This window comes from Phyllobates terribilis, unplaced genomic scaffold, assembly GCF_046119375.1.
Source record: "Phyllobates terribilis strain yellow unplaced genomic scaffold, ASM4611937v1 Scaffold_2__4_contigs__length_985480577, whole genome shotgun sequence".
Taxonomy (NCBI): domain Eukaryota; kingdom Metazoa; phylum Chordata; class Amphibia; order Anura; family Dendrobatidae; genus Phyllobates; species Phyllobates terribilis.
The window spans coordinates 687,159,118-687,174,749 of record NW_027362762.1 but is presented as its reverse complement, the minus strand read 5'-3'; positions in this window follow the sequence as shown (position 1 = coordinate 687,174,749).

Below are 15,632 nucleotides of genomic sequence, written 5' to 3'. Positions count from 1 at the left end.
ATGCTGACAAGCTGACCCTTATCAAAATGAACAAGGGCTGAATTGGGCCAGACTTCTCATCACCACCAAATGACAGCAGAGTAACATAAAGTCAAATCCACTGTGTTATTTCTGGAGGTGTATTCCCATGCACCGCTTCTCACCCATACATGGGTATACGCTTCCTCATTTCGGCTGTTTTTTGCTCTTCTCCCTATCCTCAGCCTCCACCACCACTATACCACCAGAGTGACCGTGGTCCATGTAGCCAGCATTGCAAGTTCCTCCGTCCCAATTTTTAGCAGCTTTTGCTTGGAAGGCATAGGCAAAGACTATGGGAGACCCACTCCCAATAATGGGAATAATGTTTTTAATATGCTGTACTGCATGGCTCTTGTAAAGGGCATTAAAACCGTCTTGTTAAGCTACTGCGACCTCCACCATTCTTCCAAGGGGCATTAAAACGGTCTTGTTAAGCTACTGCGACCTCCACGTCTCTTCCAAGGGGCATTAAAACCATCTTGTTAAGCTACTGCAACCTCCACCATTCTTCCAAGGGGCATTAAAACCGTCTTGTTGAGCTACTGTGACCTCCACGTCTCTTCCAAGGGGCATTAAAACCGTCTTGTTAAGCTACTGCGACCTCCACCACGCTTCCAAGGGGCATTAAAACCGTCTTGTTAAGCTACTGCAACCTCCACGTCTCTTCCAAGGGGCATTATAACCGTCTTGTTAAGCTACTGCGACCTCCACCACTTTACCAAGGGGCATTAAAACCGTCTTGTTAAGCTACTGCGACCTCCATGTCTCTTCCAAGTGGCATTAAAATCGTCTTGTTAAGCTACCACGACCTCCACCACTTTTCCAAGGGGCATTGATATTGTCTTCTTATTCCACTGTGACATCCACCATTCTTCCAAGGGGCATTAAAACCATCTTGTTAAGCTACTGCGACCTCCACGTCTCTTCCAAGGGGCATTAAAACCGTCTTGTTAAGCTACTGCGACCTCCACCATTCTTCCAAGGGGCATTAAAACCGTCTTGTTAAGCTTCTGCAACCTCCACGTCTCTTCCAAGGGGCATTAAAACCGTCTTGTTAAGCTACTGCGACCTCCACCACTTTTCCAAGGGGCAATAAAAATGTCTTGTTAAGCTACTGTGACCTCCACGTCTCTTCCAAGGGGCATTAAAACCGTTTTGTTAAGCTACTGCGACCTCCACGACTTTTCCAAGGGCATTAAAACCGTCTTGTTAAGATACTGCGACCTCCACCATTCTTCCAAGTAGCATTAAAACCGTCTTGTTAAGATACTGCGACCTCCACCACTTTTCCAAGGGGCACTGATATTGTCTTTTTATTCCACTGCGACCTCCACGTCTCTTCCAAGGGGCATTAAAACCATCTTGTTAAGATACTGCGACCTCCACGTCTCTTCCAAGGGGCATTAAAACCGTCTTGTTAAGCTACTGCGACCTCCACCATTCTTCCAAGGGGCATTAAAACCGTCTTGTTAAGCTACTGCGACCTCCACGTCTCTTCCAAGGGGCATTAAAACCGTCTTGTTAAGCTACTGCGACGTCCACCACTTTTCCAAGGGCCATTAAAACCATCTTGTTAAGTTACTGTGACCTCCACCATTCTTCCAAGGGGCATTAAAACCATCTTGTTAAGATACTGCGACCTCCACGTCTCTTCCAAGGGGCATTAAAACCATCTTGTTATGCTACTGCGACCTCCACCATTCTTCCAAGGGGCATTAAACCATCTTGTTAAGCTACTGCGACCTCCAAGTCTCTTCCAAGGGGCATTAAAACCGTTTTGTTAAGCTACTGCGACCTCCACCACTTTTCCAAGGTGCATTAAAACTGTCTTGTTAAGCTACTGCGACCTCCACGTCTCTTCCAAGCGGCATTAAAACCGTCTTGTTAAGCTACTGCGACCTCCACCACTTTTCCAAGGGGCATTGATATTGTCTTTTTATTCCACTGCGACCTCCACCATTTTTCCAAGGGGCATTAAAACCGTCTTGTTAAGATACTGCGACCTCCACGTCTCTTCCAAGGGCCATTAAAACCATCTTGTTAAGCTACTGCGACCTCCACCATTCTTCCAAGGGGCATAAAAACTGTCTTGTTAAGCTACTGTGACCTCCACTACTTTTCCAAGGGGCATTGATATTGTCTTTTTATTTCATTGCGACCTCCACTATTCTTCCAAGGGGTATTAAAACCATCTTGTTAAGATACTGCGACCTCCACGTCTCTTCCAAGGGGCATTAAAACCATCTTGTTAAGCTACTGCGACCTCCAAGTCTCTTACAAGGGGCATTAAAAGCGTCTTGTTAAACCACTCTGAACTCCACAGCTCTTCCAAGGGGCATTGAAATGTTGTTTTTAATTAACTCTAACCTCCACGACTCTTCCAGCGGGCATTGCATTTCCTCCTTATTTTAGTAAGCTTTTGCTTTTCAATGCATAGGCGAACACTATGGGAGACCCACTCCCCAATAATGGGTAGAAGGTTTTTAGTATGCTGCAATCCACATCTGTTTCAAGGGGCATTGCAGTTCCTCATAATTTTTGGAAAGCCTTCCATTCACTGCTTTGGCCAACATTGCACAGGAGACCCAGTTGCTATAAATGGAAAAAACGGTTTAGTTAAGGCCCTCTGACCTCCATGTCACTTCCAAGGGGCATTGGAGTGCCTCGAAATTTTTGGTAGGCATTGCACTCACTGTATGCCCTATAACTGTGTAGCTGAACCGCTCCTTTTGGTACAGAAACATATCCTACAAAACATGTGTGGTTGACTGGCCTGATATTGATGTGAATGGTCCCTGTTCCTCCTGCTCTTTTTCCTTTGCCACCACCTCATCCATCATTCATCACCTGAAGCTTTGTTTTAACGGGAGTCATAGAACTGGGATAGTAGCAGGAAAACATCCAGCAATCCTCGGAGGAGGTAGGATATGCGCCAAAACGCTCACCACCTCAGGCCTAGCCGCTACTACATACATGCGCTTGCATTCCAAGAAAACAAAGCTGATGCTAACTTCTATCATCATCATCATGCTACTCACCTTGGCACTCTCAACTCCCCTGATGGAGAAGCCAGGGCCCACCGGAGGAGTCTGGTTCTCTGGTGGGCTCGTCCATTGCTGCCCTAAAGCAGGCCAGGCTAAGAAAAGTGTGGGGGTAGTTCACAAGAGAATTAGGCGGCTGGGGACCGTGTGTGGGCACCCGGCCGCGGGGCGGCTGGGGACCGAGTATGGACACCCGGCCGCCCCCTGGCGGCTGGGGACCGAGTGTGGACACCCTGCCGCCGGGCGGCTGGGGACTGAGTATGGATACCAGGCCGCCGACGCAGCCATGACATGGTGGCCGGCGTCTGCCTCCACATGCCTAAAAGGCCCAATTTCAAGTGCAAGCAAGCTAGCAGTATGGTATTGCAGCCTAGCGGTGGGTGGGTGGCAGGTTGCACACTTATGCTTGCATTCCAAGAAAACAAAGCAGATGCTAACTTCTATCATCATCATCATGCTCCTCACCTTGGCACTCTCAACTCCCCTGATGGAGAAGCCAGGGCCCACCGGAGGAGTCTGGTTCTCTGGTGGGCTCGTCCAATGCTGCCCTAAAGCAGGCCAGACTAAGAAAAGTGTGGGGGAAGTTCACAGGAGAAATAGGGGCGGCTGGGGACCGTTTATGGACACCCGGCCGCCCCCAGGCGGCTGGGGACCGTGTGTGGGCACCCGGCCGCGGGGCAGCTGGGGACAGAGTATGGACACCCGGCCGCCCCCTGGCAGCTGGGGACCGATCGTGGACACCCGGCCGCCGGGCGGCTGGGGACTGAGTATGGATACCAGGACGCAGATGCAGCCATGACATGGTGGCCGGCGTCTGCCTCCACATGCCTAAAAGGCCCAATTTCAAGTGCAAGCAAGCTAGCCGTATGGTATTGCAGCCTGGGGGTGGGTGGGTGGCAGGCTGCATACTTGCGCTTGCATTGCAAGGAATGGGGGAGGTACAATTGAACACTGCCCTGGGACAAGGACTTGCACGGGGATAGTTGCAAGCCTGCATCTTCTGATGCGGCAAGGATCACTTCTGATGGGCACACTTTTAGGCAGTGACCTGGGTGTCAAAGATGCTTCCAGGGGTCTTCCCCATGCTGTTCCCATGTCTTTTCAGCACTGTATGTATGTGTCATAAAGCACATGGCCAGATAAGATTGTAAAATGTTAAAATGACATTTCCCGGTGAATGCATTTGTCACGGTTGAAAGCAATACAAAAGTTCAAAAACGCATAAAAAATGCTACTTGTGAACATAGCCCAAGGTGTGGAGGAGTATTTTTGTTTTGGTTATTTATTTTACCTTATACACAAGTCTTTACTCTGGAAAGGAAGTTCCTTAACATATTTCACAGGAAAACCGTTTCAGTTTAGTTTTTGAACATTTTATTGTGAGCCCGTAAAAGTGGTTTAATACCTCTGACCACGTTGTTGACAGCAGTGACCTGGTCAGAAATGCTTCCTGGGGTGATCCCCATGTCATTTGAACACTGTCACTATCGTTTTGGGCACTTTTTAGGCTTTCTACAGACTGCTGGGGGTGCCGCCGCAAAAATGCTCAGGTCTCCCACAGACTAACATTGGGCTCATTGCTCGGGTCGAGCACCCGAGTATCACGGCGAGCTCGGCCCGAGCTTCGAGCACCCGAGCATTTTAGTGCTCGCTCAACACTAGTGCTTGTAAATTATATTTTCCGTGATCTCTTGGGTATTTGTGTTTATTGTTTACATCAATGATATCCTCATCTTCTCCAGGGACATGGCTGCACATAGGGACCATGGGCCCACCATCATGAAAAGATTGGAGGATCATTTTCTTTATGTCTAAAAAGAAAAATGTTTTTTCGAAGTGCCAGAGTTGGGGTTCCTGGGACTCATTCTGTCCCCCACGGGGTTTCGGATGGACCCCGAGAAAATAAGGGTGGTGTTGGAGTGGGCACAACCAGTTAACCTCAAGGGACTGCAGCATTTTTTGAGTTTTGCCAATTATTACTGTAGGTTTATTAAGGGCTTTTCCAAGTTGGTGAAACTCACCGATCTTACTCATAAGGGGGCAAACGTGTCTAATTGTGGATCGGAGGCCATTGAAGCCTTTAATACACTTAAAAAGGTCTTTTCCTCTGCTCCAGTTTTGGTCAAGCCTGATGTCAATAAGCCTTTTGTGATGGATGCCTCTGAGGTAGGGGTGGGAGCGGTGCTTTCCTAGGGTTCCACCACCCTAACGCATTTGAGGCCTTGTGCATTTTTTTCTCGGAAATTCTCTCCTCCAAAACTCAATTATGACATCGGCAATCGTGAACATCTTGCAATAAAATTAGCTCTGGAGGAGTGGAGGCATTTCCTTGAGGGAGCTAAGCACCCATTCATGGTGCTTACTGACCATATGAATCTGTTTTTTTAGAGAATGTTAAAAGGCTGAACTCGAGACAAGCCCGACTGGCCTTGTTTTTTACCAGATTCAGTTTTTACATTTCTTACCTCCCTGGGACCAAGAATGATCAGGCAGATGCCCTCTCTGAGTCTTAACCTAGTAAGTCTGGGATTACGGAACCTGATTTCATTCTTCTGAAGGGTATTGTAGTCTCTTCTGTTAATTTAGCTTCGGAGGTGATTAAGCACACCTCATGATAAGTTATTAGTTCCGGTGCAGTTACAATTGGGCTTACTCAGAGACTGTCATGACTCGGTCAAAGCAGGCCACCTGGTCATTAAGGGGACCTTTCACCTCCTGAGCAGAAAGTCATCCTTGGGTAAGGATGTTGAAGCTTATGTTAAGGCATGCGGGATCTGTGCCAGGAACAAGGTGGCTCGCGTCGACCCGGCAGGGAAACTTCTACCTTTGCCCATTCTTGTACATCCTTGGTCTCACATATCCATGGACTTCATTACGGATCTCCCTAACTCCAAGGGCATGACAACGATGTGGGTTATTGTGGACCAATTTTCTAAACAATACCATTTGGTTCCTTTGGCTCAGTTGCCCAGTGCGCAAAACTTGGTAGATTTGTTACTTGTTCATGTGGTAAGATTACATGGGGTTCCCATGAATAATCATGGGTCCCAGTTTATTTCACCATTCTGGAGGGCTTTCTGTAAACGCCCCTGGTTGGAACTCTTATTTTCATCTGCATACCATCCTCAAACTTATGGACAAAAGGAGCGAACCAACCAGTGTCCTATCTAAGATTATAAGTTGTTTTTGCTCTCATAGTCGGCATGATTGGAGATCAAACTTAGCCTTGGCAGAGTTCGCCCTAAACAACAGACACCACGAGAGTTTGGGGATGTCTCCCTTCTTTTGTAATCTAGGATTCCATCCTAGGTCCCCTTGTTTTGAGTGAGTGGACGATGTCCTTCCAGCGGTCTCTGCTACTATCCACCACCTCCGGAAGGTTTGGGGAAAAGCCCGTATCCATCTCAAGAAAGCAGGGGAGAGCATGTAGAGGCAAGCCGTCATCAGCAGGCGTCGTCAGCATGGTTGCAAACTCAGAGTAGGGGACAGAGTTTGGGTGTCTACTAAGAATCTCAAAATTAAGGTACCATCTCCTAAGCTCGCAACCAGGTTTATAGGACCATTTCCCATTATTGAAGTTGTCAATAAAATGGCTTTTTGGGTAGGTCTGCCTTCCTCTATGCGGGTTCCAATGTTTTTCACAAGACATTATTAAAGAAGGTGGTTACTCCGCTTGTGACCCAGGATCTTCCTCCACCTATTCTGGTTGATAATACTGAAGAATTTGAGATAGAAAGTATTGTAGACTCTTGTAGAGTTCAGATCTCCATTCAATATTTGATTAATTGGAAGGGGTACGGTCCTGAGGAGAGGTCCTGGGTCTCAAGAGGTAATATTCATGCCAATCGTCTCATTGCTGAGTTCCATAAGAGGTTCCCGGACAAGGTGGGCGGTGAGAGCCCGAAGGTCTCTCCTAGGGAGAGGGTTACCATTACGAATCATGGTTCTGTGCTCCCACCTAGTAATGGAGCAGGTCCGGTACTACACTACTCCGGTCCCAAGCCATTGTCCTGACCTTGTAGGCAGAGTTACCACGCATGCAGGGAAACGTTCCCAATCTTGTGGAGTGTCGAGTTCTGGTGTTGTGGGATGTGTGAGGACGCAGGACGGTGCTTTGTTTGGCAATGAGCAATGGTGGGATTTCGTCCAGCCTGCTATTGAAGCTAGCAGGGAGTGGCTCTCTGGGGATGATTAGGAGGTAATCAACATCTGATCATTAGGCGGGCTATATGATCCTGCTCCCTGCTCAGCCCTTTGCTGTTTATTGCAGTTCCTTATGTGCTTGGTGGTGAGTGGTGCTAACATTAGGTTTTGTTATCTCAGCAGGGTTTTATCATTGTCTCTTTTTGTTACACTTCCTGGGGTTCTTGCAGCGGTACTCACCTGGTCCTCGACTAGGCACCAGCCGCTTCACCAGACGTCAGCTGTCCGGCGACAGTGGGCCTGGGAAGGGTTCTGCCAAAGTCCCCCTTCCATTATCTGGGAGCTGGGTGAAGAGTATTCCATGTCCTCAAGGGCTTTCCTAGCCTGGAAGCTGGTGCCAAGTGTGTCTGTGGCTGCGCCTTTGCTGGTTTGGTGCCAGTCTTGCTGGGTCCCTCTGTGAGGCACATAACAGCAGGGTCTAAATGAAACCACTGGGTTTGGTTAGTTTTTGTAGGGGAGCCTACTTTTTGTGATATTTTGAGGATTCATGTTTTTAGGGGTTTTTATTGTTTTAATTTTATGGCATTTTATTCTTGTGTTTTTATGCCTTATACGTCTTTATTAATTTTATTTCTTTATTAATTTATTTTATAGCTGAGGCTTTTATCACCTTATATTTTCTTCATCAAGTGATTTTCTTTCGTGGGTTCTCTTGGAGAGGATTTTCAGCCATACAGGAAAAGAATATTTAAAAAAATGGGGAACTTCTAGGAAGAGACCTTCTGGAAGGGCAAGAAATGGACACATAACATTGATTTATTTGATGCCATAATATATATTCTACTTGTCCTTTCCATAGTCTTTTTTTCCCCACATACTTTATATGAAATAGATAATAGCCTACAATGTGGATACTGGCCATATGAGCCTGTTATCAACTTTTACTTATATACAGATGTGGTCACTTTTGTGCTTATATTTGTCTATATTAATGGATGCACTCTACCACCATTATGTATGCGGATAAAAACTATACAATCCCTTATTGTATCCACTTATACAACACTTGTGTGTGGGAACTGTTTGGTACTTGTGGGACTGTTTCTTCAGGGAAGATTTCTTTGGGGTTATAGAGATAATGTACATCATGCAGCCTCAATAGAAGCATTGGGTAATATGTACTGACGGGCATATGATTCTGCTCGTTAGATACACTTTAATTATTTATATGATGTTCACTTTTTTTGATACACACTTAGATATTTAATAATTGCCCTATACTGTGTACCTTTCCACTAATTATCTTAGTACCTATTATGGCATGACCTATTTATTTCACAGCATGAGTTTATATCTCCCATTTTTATTCTCTTTTTTACATCAATTGTCTCCATTCACTTATTGGTCTTACCTTATGTGGTGAAATAGCTTCTTATCTTAATCAGCCAGACGTCTAGATTTGTTAAGCCAAGAGAAATACACTATTGTGTTTGTATTGACTTGTGAATGTATGTGTGTTTCTTTGGCTGGACAAGGATAGTGACTCCAGGTGAAGAAATTATGTTTGTTACTCTCTTAATTGCATATTATACTTAAGCCAGCTGGATGTTGATTTAAAGAGTACCCCCTGCTATGCCAACTATGTAAATTGATTAAATGCACACACAATGAGACCTGAGACCTGTGGAATAATATCCTCCCTAATCCTTGACCTGTGGATGTGTACTTCAAAGGACAATTGTAACTATTTTTAAGGGACATATGCCTCTGTAGCAGGAAGACTTTACAAGGAGAATCAAAGATCAGACACACTCTTCAGGAGAGTAGCTCGTAGCATGGCTCGATCCAGAGAGACACAGGTTTGGATTCTACATGATTCCGGCCTAAGTGTATACGGCCCTGACTGGAAAGATACAGATCTGCTCCATTAACCATCAGAGAACCCATGGATACATTTGGGGAGACCAGGTTGGGATGATGAAGTCACCTTGCCCCATGGGTATGTTGTTTGGAATTGCCAGATGGGACTCTCCGGTCACCTGGAACTCATGAAGACATTCGAAGAAGCCAGATTGGGACCAGCCGGTCATCTGGCCCCATGGAAACTCTCGGAGAGGCCAAGGTGAGACCATCCTCCTCTTGGTGGGGGCCCGCCAAAAGCTGGGGGCCACTGGTTGAGGTAGTTTGCCATGGAAGTCCCAAAGTCGCAGTTGTTCTATCCCAGGCGCTCCAGCAGAAGGGGGAGATTGTGTAATGTTGTACCATCTTAGGTATTAGCTGGGACTGTTCTATTACTTCATTGCCTGCTTTGTGGTTCAATAAAGTATTGCCAGACTGTTTTACCCTCACCTTGTGCTGTCTGAGTAATGTTTTGCCCATGGAAGACCCCGGGTCTTCACACCTTACTTGTTTTTTGCCTCCATTCACACTTTTTCACTGATCATCTCATTTTTGTAATAATATTCTGCAACACTTACGCTTTTTATTTACTTACACTTACCGCTGCTCTTTTTCACAACACACATCTCAAATATAATCTCTTTTTCACTGATTCCCAGTTAACATAGTGGCTTCTGTTGGTTGTGTGCATGCTAGCGTGATGTCCTCTTCTGACGGATACTGGAAGCCTGTGCTAACATTTCTTCTGTGGTGTTGCTATCAGTGTGTCAAGAGTGAGAGAAGAGGGTTACATTGACAATCCAACACAATGGGCAGCACTTTGAACACATTTTATAAATTGTCATAAACTTGTCAAAAACTCATGAAAGAATAAAGTTACGTTAAAACCAAGCACACCATTGTTTTTCTTATGAAATTCTCAATAAGTTTTATGCGTCACATGACCCTCTTCCCATTGAAAAAAATAAAGTTGGATCCAAAATGGCCGACTTAAAAATGGCCACCATGGTCACCACCCATCTGGAAAAGTTTTCCCCCTCCCATATACTAATGTGCCACAAACAGGAAGTTGATATCACCAACCATTCCCATTTAATTTAGGTGTATCCATATAAATGGCCCACCCTGTATTTATATATTTATGGATCTGTAGTAACTCAGCTACATAATTTTGCCTCCCTCCTTTGGAGGTTTTTCCCATCATGTTTTTTGTATGTTAATTTGTATTGTTTATTGTACTTATAAAAATTATTGTTTAATTTAGCTACAATTTATTTTATCCTGTGGCACAACATTGAGCTGTTAGGGATTGTGTGTTAAATACTGTATGTAAAGTGTCTTGCATCTAGTTTGCACATCTAGAACATTTGTAATTAACTTAGTGTGGATATGTCTTAGCTACAGGAGAAAATTGCATCCCTTAAAGAGGTAGTAGTATATAGGCGTCCTATAGATACTGTAGATATATACAGAAAAACATATGAAATTGTGTATATAAAGTAAAGATGCATATAGATGCATATAGTAAAGGGAAATCCTGGTAAATGTAACTGAAAGAAGAAACAAAACATGCTATTAGATGTAAAATATACCACCCCCATACAGGTAGAGGTATTCTCATTATGGACTCATCTGGATTCTTTACATGTTACTCTAATTTTGTCATGTACATATCATCACATGCTCTTGTGGTCTTGTGTATGTTGTGGAAAGAACCCAACATTTATGAAACCCCATTTCCCATCATAAATCAGATATTTGCCTTGGTAAGACATACTTACCTTTACCCTACCACTTTCCCAAAACTTGCCAATCCAACTAAAATATCACGTTCTTGAGCACGTGCAAACTCCACGTAGAGGAACGATCACATCACACAGCGTAAACGTAAAGAAGCTTGCCTAACAGGGATTTTGACATATCAGCTTTCTTTTATTGGCTTGTTAACATATTTTTGTTCATTCTACAGAATTGTTAATGTTGTTTCCAGCTACAAGATTGCTCTACACTGTTGGGGTATTTTCTTTTGCTTAATCACTTTTAATTCTATTATTTTCATTATTTTTTTACCTTTTCTTTTCTCTTTATCTCTTTTATTTTACTCATTTTCCATGCTATTCTTCATTTTGGTTAGTCTCATTATCTGGACTTTAGACTTAATTATTTTTCTTTAGCCTAGTTTTTGTTATCTCAGTTTACTGACGCCTTTGCCTAACCTCTTTTCCACCTATAGCCTCCTACCCGCTTCACCTTTTGCATTCTATCCATCCCTTCCATTTGATGACCCTACCACACATACTCATCTGATATGTACAGTTAGGTACATATATATTTGGACAGAGACAACATTTTCCTAATTTTGGTTCTAGACAATACCACAATGAATTTTAAACAAAACAATTCAGATGCAGTTGACTTTCAGACTTTCAGCTTTCATTTGAGGGTATCCACATTAAAATTGGATTAAGGGTTTAGGAGTTTCAGCTCCTTAACATGTGCCACCCTGTTTTTAAAGGGACCAAAAGTAATTGGACAATTGACTCCAAGGCTATTTCATGGAGAGGTGAGGGCAATCCCTTCCCTATGTCATTCTCAATTAAGCAGATAAAAGGCCTGGAGTTGATTTGAGGTGTGGTGCTTGCATTTGGAAGGTTTTGCTGTGAAGTAAACATGCGGTCAAAGGAGCTCTCCATGCAGATGAAACAAGTCATCCTTAAGCTGCAAAAACAGAAAAAAACCATCTGAGAAATTGCTACAATATTAGAAGTGGCAAAATCTACAGTTTGGTACATCCTGAGAAAGAAAGAAAGCACTGGTGAACTCATCAATGCAAAAAGACCTGGGCGCCCATGGAAGACAACAGTGGTGGATGATCGCAGAATAATCTCCATGGTGAAGAGAATCCCTTTCACAACAGCCAACCAAGTGAACAACACTCTCCACGAGGTAGGCGTATCAATATCCAAATCTACCATAAAGAGAAGACTGCATGAAAGTAAATACAGAGGGTTCACTGCACGGTGCAAGCCACTCATAAGCATCAAGAATAAAAAGGCTAGTCTGGACTTTGCTAAAAAAAATCTAAAAAAGCCAGCACAGTTCTGGAAGAACATTCTTTGGACAGATGAAACCAAGATCAACCTCTACCAGAATGATGGAAAGAGAAAAGTATGGCGAAGGCGTGGTACAGCTCATGATCCAAAGCATACCACATCATCTCTAAAACACGGCAGAGGAAGTGTGATGGCTTGGGCATGCATGGCTGCCAGTGGCACTGGGTCACTAGTGTTTATTGATGATGTGACACAGGACAGAAGCAGCTGGATGAATTCTGATGTATTCAGAGCCATACTGTGTGCTCAGATCCAACCAAATGCAGCCAAACTGATTGGTCATCATTTCATACTACAGATGGACAATGACCCAAAACATAAAGCCAGAGCAACCCAGGAGTTTATTAAAGCAAATAAGTTGAATATTCTTGAATGGCCAAGTCAGTCACCTGATCTCAACCCAATTGAGTATGCATTTCACTTGTTAAAGACTAAACTTCAGACAGAAAGGCCCACAAACAAACAGCAACTGAAAACCACCGCAGTGAAGGCCTGGCAGAGCATCAAAAAGGAGGAAATACAGCGTCTGGTGATGTCCATGAGTTCAAGAGTTCAGGCAGTCATTGCCAACAAAGGGTTTTCAACCAAGTACTAGAAATGAACATTTTATTTACAATTATTTAATCTGTCCAATTACTTTTGGTTCCTTTAAAAACAGGGTGGCACATGTTAAGGAGCTGAAACTCCTAAACCCTTCATCCAATTTTAATGTGGATACCCTCAAATGAAAGCTGAAAGTCTGAACTTCAACTGCATCTGAATTGTTTTGTTTAAAATTAATTGTGGTAATGTCTAGGACCAAAATTAGAAAAATGTTGTCTCTGTCCAAGTATATATGGAACTAACTGTATATTTCTCTATTTCTCCTATTCATTCTGTTATTTCAGCATGTCACTTTCTTTGATGTTTTCTTGAACCCTATATCTAATAAAATGTTTTGCTTCTATGATCAGTTTCATCTATCAGGATTTTACTGTTACTATATACATTATTGATATATTTAGTTTTCACATTTTTTTTTATCCACAGTATTTATTTGAGCCTATTAACCCTCAAATACAATTTTCTCCCCTATCTAAGGGCAGGTTCACATGCGCGTATTGAAAAATCCAAAAGCATTAAGCATGTTATTTAATTGGGCTGTTTAGATGAGCGATTTTTTTATTCACTGACCAAATCGGCATGTAAAAAAGAAAAATGTAGCATTCACTAGTTTCTTCCGTATGTCGAGCCAGACTTGCCCATTCAAGTCTATGGGTGTGCAGAAAAAAACGGATCCCATATGGAACATCCGTATAGTATACATTTACAGATACAGTTCAGTTATTTAACATAGAAAATTGTAAATAGCCTAGTAAAATATTAATAACTGCTGCAAAAAAAAACAGATTGCATATGGATTGCACACAGATGACAAACGAGAAAAATCGTAAATGTTTTTGGGATGAAACTGATGATTTCTTATATGTTCGTGTGAACCAGGCCTCATTCAAATGCTACATGAAGGTATTTTGTACCGTGCTTCTTAATATTACAGAGGTTATTGGGACTTATATTGAAAATCATGCTTGTCTTCACTGTTTTTCTCAGTGCCTACGTTTGTTGCTGAGTTTGTCATCTGTATTTTACATTTTATGCTTGTCTATGTATTTTCTTTCATGTATATAAAGAAGAACACACTTCATTCTAGCAACGGACATCGTTTATCTCATAGTGCTGTCTTGTGGACTTGCTTAATCTAAATTAGATCAGATGTGCAATCCGTTTATCTGATGAAGGTCTTTGTGGCTACAAAGCAGAATAAAATGCTGTTATTTTTGTTTTTTTTTATTTCACCTCTCTGTTGCAGAGATATTTGTGGTGATATTAGCAATCAAAGTATTTGGCACCTAATGAGTTAACCTTAGCCGCAGATGAGAAATGGCGAAATAAAAAAACTAAAAACGTTTCACTCCACTCTGCAGCCACTATTACATTGCGTGTCCAGTTCAACGTGTAAAATCTGGTGAAAGGCCCTCTTTAAGGAGACCGAAACATCACATACTTTACTGGATTGCTTATTCATTATAGACTTACAGTATCTTTTGAACACACATGGAGGAGACCTAGTATGGAGATGGGTGAGAGTGTGGATGGGGTTCAGTATAGAGATGAAGCAACATGGAAGGGGCTCAATATGGTAAGAGGGCTCAGTATGGAGAGGAGGAAATGTGTACATGCTTCAGTATTTAGAGGGAAGAGCGTGGAGGGGCCTCAATATGGAGAGGAAGGCAGTGTGGAGGAGGTTGTTAGAATAAGGAAGGGGATAATGTCCTCAGGCCTGCTAAAAACTCATAGGATGTGGTAATTCTCAGAACTCACTGAAAGTCACTGCTGAGGTATGTAAAGGTGTAATGCCCCACTAGAAATGACTCCCTGTAACAGGCTAATAAAACTTAACTTTTATTATACTACTTTAAAATAGTTATTTTGTGGGGTATAAGTAAATTAGTCCTTGTTACGGATCCGGGGGGTGGAACCTCTGTGCTACGGTGCAAGGAGGGACCCAGAGGGGCGTAACTAAGTATCAACCCGGACCGACCCTGGTCGTATGGCGGCTAACGACTCCGTGACCAGGGAGGGACCGAGCCGAGGGACCAGGTGCTACTCTGGGGACAACCTTGTAAGGGAGCAGGTGACTCCCACGGTACAGATGGCAGGGACTGACCGGAATAGCAGGTAGGCACAGCAGGCAGGCTGGCGAGCAGAAGCCTCCAGGTAGGCTATCAGGTTGACACGGCAAGTGACGGCAGGAGTCTCTAGGTGGGCTGGCAGGTGGTCACGGCAAATGACAGCAGGAGTCTCTAAGTGGTCACGGCAAGTGACGGCAGGAGTCTCTAGGTGGGCTGGCAGGTGGTCACGGCAAGTGACGGCAGGAGTCTCCAGGTGGTCACGGCAAGTGACGGCGGGAGCCTCCGGGAAGGCACGGCAGGTAACAGGCAGGCAACAGGCAAGTGCTCCCAGGTGAGTGGACTGGCAGGCTAGCAGCGGGACCTGAGGGCTGAAGCAGAGGTCAGAAACACTGTGCAACAACTTTTGCTCGGGCACCTCCATCTTGGAGGAGGTGCCTAATATATGGGAGGATCCTCGGCTATTGGCCGGGGACACCTTAGGACGGCGCGCGTGGCCCCTTTAAGAGGGAGGGAGCGCGCGTGTGCCCTAAGCACAGTGCCCGGGGAGCAGCGCGTGCCGGCAGCAGGAAGAGGAGCGCTGGAGAATGCAGAGCGGGGAGCAAGGAGGTGAGTGGGACGGCGTCTCTGCCTGGCAGGGGGCAGAGACGCCGATGCTACAGTACCCCCCCCCCTTTACGCCCCCTCTTTTTTAGGCCAGAAAGGAATTTTTCAAGGAGAAGCGGGGCATGAATGTTCTCCCTAAG